The sequence below is a fragment of the Triplophysa rosa genome, linkage group LG14, assembly GCF_024868665.1.
Source record: "Triplophysa rosa linkage group LG14, Trosa_1v2, whole genome shotgun sequence".
NCBI classification, from domain to species: Eukaryota; Metazoa; Chordata; class Actinopteri; order Cypriniformes; family Nemacheilidae; genus Triplophysa; species Triplophysa rosa.
The window spans coordinates 23,512,791-23,517,790 of NC_079903.1; positions in this window are offsets into that span (position 1 = coordinate 23,512,791).

The window sequence follows — 5,000 nt, forward strand, 5'->3', positions numbered from 1 at the left end:
CAGAGATATGAAGGAAACACTTTCTCTTGTTATGTGTCATACGTGATCATACCAGTAATCACACACAACATCATTCACTGCTGATGTCACTGCGACGTAATGTCACCAACACACCTGATTTACTGCTATTCTTAAAAACATCACACATGTGCGTGCGCACGTTTGTGTGTGTGTGTGTGTGTGTGTGCACGCCCGTGTGTGTGCGTGCGCGTGTGTGTTTGCCTATGGAAAGCCAGGAGGGTCAAAAACGTGCAAATTATAACACGTCAGCAACTCGTCAAGAACGCATTGTTTGCGTGCAGAATACGTGTTGTTTGCGCGTAGAGTACGTGTAGTTTATGTGTGTAAAATCGACGCGTAAACAACACGTATTCTCGACGCATGAAGTCAGACGTCAATTTCGCGTGTTTTTGAGCCATCCGGCCACTTGACCAGTTTGAACATGTAAGTGTGATGAGTTGCTATTGGCTGCTGAGCGGTAGGGTTAAACCATTACTGTAGGCCTAGGGGGTTGCCTTCCATTTCTAGACTCTTTGCCATCACAATGCATGTAACATGCGAAAGTTCCACTTATCTATTTGTGCTTGACGGCTAGTGAAAGTCCTCAACAAGCTATTAGATATAGATATTTAATAATCTGATTTATCATTTATCGCTCGTTCTTGTGATTTATTGTTTTAGCAGAGACACTAAATAATTAAAAGATGCCTTTCGTATGTCAGCTTGAGTGGTGTATGGGTTAATGACGCCGCCCCGTCCGCCTCCCAATTTGGAGTCTGGACCAACACAGGTCAAAGCCTGCTCGTCGCGGAGCGAAATCAACCAGTAATAAAAGTGGTTTCATAAAACCTCTAGCCACAGTATTAAGCCCTGTCCATAGATATATAAGTTTATCATTTGTTAACTTTATTAGTCATTATATTTATTCATGTTGAATAATTTATAGCATTTATTGGTAATATTAGGTTTCACACCCCACCCCGGACCTCACTCATTTTCAAACTTTGGCTGTTTCGCCGGTTAACAAGAAAGCAGACAACGGACAAAATGCACTGTGTACAGGAGTAGTGACCCCGTACCGTAGAATAGCTTTAGCTCCGATCGAAGGGGTTCGAATCCACCTATTGCCAAACGTGTTCTTCTCCTTTTCCCATTACTAATCAGAGAGGAAAGGCGTTTGTTTTCAGCACAAATAAAGAAAACGTTCCGAAAGAGGAAATAAAACACCTCACGGGTAATAAATAATGAATCGTTTATCTGGTAGGGTAAAGAGGGCTTTAACTATCCCAATAATGTGGCATTCATTTAATAAATATGATAATTTACACTCAAAATGTTATTATTGCATGCTGTTTTATAATGTACTACAATACTGAGGTGCAAATATATGCTACTGTAGGCCTAGATATATATATATATATATATACTGTATATATAATACAGTAGGCCAAGGGGGTTGCCTGCCGACGCTCACAGATTCGGATAGTGGTTTTATGAATTTTTTAGTTTAACAGATATAATAATTGTCATTTCATATTAAGATTAACCACTGAATCATTTAAAATCATTTAAATAAATGAAATGTTGAAAATTAGATGTAAGTGCAAATAAAGTGTAGAAGAAAGAGGACAGCCTGGAAGCATGGCCTAGTGGCCTGAACCCCAAAGCTCAAGTAAAAAGGAAGAGAATGAAGTGAGGGCAGAACTCAAGAGCAGAGCTCAAGGAGAACAGCCCAGAGGAGAAGAGCCGGAGCTCACAGAGACAGCAGCTTCCAGTGAGAAGAAGTAGAGACAGAGCATATCTTATCCCTTTTAAAAGATTCAATTTAAATCGAATATGGCCCAAAACACACAATACTTTGTAATTGTTTTGCTGTGGAGTTCTTCAGGTCACTGGGTTCCACCATCTCGCTTGAACAGATTTGGCCAAGTAAGAGATGTTGTTATGGCAACATTGTTGACAACATTTTTGTTAGGGCTGCTCGATTATGACAAAAATCATGATCACGATTATGTTGGCCAATATTGAGATCCCGATTATTTAACACGATTACTCGTTAACTTTTAAAACAACATAGAAAAATGAAAACTTGGCTTTTAAACTGTGAATTCAACTGCAAAATAAATGTAAAGAAATAGCACAGCTGAAACACTGTAAAGGAAAAGGGTGCACTGTGGATTTATACCACAAGAAAAGAGAGGATCCTTGCTAAATGGAATGCAGCACAATAATCGTTTTACCTCGATTATTTTGTTTTTGTAATTGTTGAAGCCAAAATTGACGATTATGATTAATTTTCGATTAATTGCACAGCCCTAATTTTTGTAGAAAAAGTCTACACCCACTCTTGGATACTTGATGTTATGTGTATCAACAGTTCAGAATATGTAGGACTCGGTGGCGTAGGGCTGAACGATTAATCGAAATCGAATCAATCGCGATGTGAGACGTTGCGATTTGCTAATCGCGAGAGGCTGCGATGTGGAAGCGATGTGAAAAATAGGAAACGCGTCTGTTCCAAGCCCGCTTTGAGTGGCATTCTTGCTAACCAACTGAGTGAGCGCACCTCCGTTATGCCTAATCAGCACTGCCCCAGCCAACTGCGTAAATGTCCGTCATTAAAAAAACAAACAGAAGGCAGGAGAGAGAGAGTGTGTGTTATTATGGCATCTGCAGAGTCAGATCGATCATTAGGCAAATAAATACTAAAGAACCGTCCAATTCAGAAGACCGCACACACAGCCTGTGTCATACTCGCGCGACTCTTCCCCGCGTTGTGCGTCTCGCGGACGAGCCGTTTTAACTTGACGCGCACACACTGCCTGTTTCGTAATGACGTTTATAGTACTTGAGTCCGGCTCCACACGGGCATCTGGCAATATGGACGAGGCTTGACGCACGCGCGCACCCTGTGTCAACTCACGCCTAGCTCCGCATTTCAAACAAATGTAAATTCTATCTAACTGTTTTGCTAATTTCACTTGGATGAAATTAAAGATTCTAATGGTTTTAAAAGATCCCACATACTTAAACAATAATAAATCAATAAATGAACTATTTTAATAATTCACTAACACAATAGAAAATGTTATGGATTTAAGGGTTACAATGGGAGTTGTATTTGTTTTAATGGAAACTATAATAGTGTACACTGGTATTTGGATTCTATTGGTGTGATGTAATCTGGAAGTTGGGAACCAATATTTGAATAATGCCCAAAACACACTACAAAAATTAATTTTGTAATGGTTTTAATGGAAACAATTAGAATTTCTGTAATGTGTTTTGTTGTTGTTTTCTTTCAGGGTAACTATACCCATATTGTGCTCCACACAACAATATTGAGCTGAAGCTTGAATTAGAAAAGTTAAAATCGCAAATCAAATCGCAATCGCAATGTCTGTCAAAAATATCGCAATTAGATATTTTCCCCAAATCGCACAGCCCTACGGTGGCGTGTTCCATTAAAAACATGGGAGAGAAACACCTCCTTTTCTCTTCTTTATTGAATTTTCATCAATTTGATATGCAAGACCGGATCAGTTGCAGATGCACAAATAATCTTCAACAGGCAATCACATGTAGACACGACAGTCAAGGAGGTCAGCAGAAGATGAAAAACAATGACTTGGGTTGGACAGGATGTGGTTCGATGTCACTACAAATCAATATAATAAAATTTAGGAACACATACAACCAAACAATCCATATAGGTAAATACAATCAACAAAACAATTCAAAAGTAAGTATAAATACTATTGACGTTAGTAATATACACAAATACAAATAATAATCCAAATTTACATTACACATCCTTGAAGGACAGGTTGCTTCAGCTCTAGCACCCCCACATCACCAATTCAAAGAACAATAGCAGGAAATGAGGCCTATTTAAAGACATGGTGCAAAGCACTATGGGTAATGTAGTGCAGCATAGTATTTAATGGAAATATAGGAATATGGTGAACCTAGAATTGTGGGGAGGGTAGTGTTGACCAAAAAGAAAAGAAATAAGGGGATTGAATTCACAACACCCACTCCAAACTCTAACCATAACCATATCCCTTAAATCAGAGGGAAATGATAGATGAATAATAAAGGTGTAGAGGCACAGAGCCTTGGTTAACTTAATCTTAACGTGAAGTGTAACTAATCCCTCAAATCTGATTGGTTGATTGAAATGTTGTCCCACAGTATTTAGCTTCCACCTGTAACGTTAGCAGCTTCTTTGTTACAAACGAATGCTGCCTTTGGGACAGTTAAAGCCCTCCCTACTACATCTACCAGTAACTTTATCAGATAAAAGCTTCATTATTTATTAGCCGTGAGTAGGGCTGGGCGATATATCGATTTTTAAGATATATCGATATATTTTTTCAACACGATGCGGGATTAGACAATATCGTTAATATCGATATGGGGTATATTCAATTTGAAGCGGCTCTGTGGTGTCTGACTGGATTAAATTATGTTGTGAGTCTTCACAAGAGATGCTGCGTGCATTTAACAGACTGTCATTTGTAACTGCAGTTGCGACATTACGCCACAGTGGAGGCGCTGTTTCGTTATCAGCACACTGAGGCGCTAAAAAGAGATGCAGAACAAGAGACAGTCTGTGTTTCACGGCTGTTTGTTTTGCATCCAAGTACGTTTAATTTCTTGAAATTTATTAAATTAACATGACGTCCATCATTGTAATGTCTTTAGCTGTGCAGTTGGATCGTTGAATCAGCGTATACTGTACACAGAGAGTTCGCCAGTATGAACACACAGAACGACTCGCACACGAATGACTCATTTGAACCGATTCATTTAAACTATTGAACTTTTCAGTCACTAGCGAATATAAGAGATAATTTAAAGTGAACCACAGAGAATGAAAGATGTGAACGAGCTTTGCTCATTTAGTAAGACTGGTTAATTCAGTTGGCTATTGTGGGCTGAAAAGTTAGTTGAAATGATAAAAAAGCTTTATTTGATTAAAAAACATTTCTGTTTGG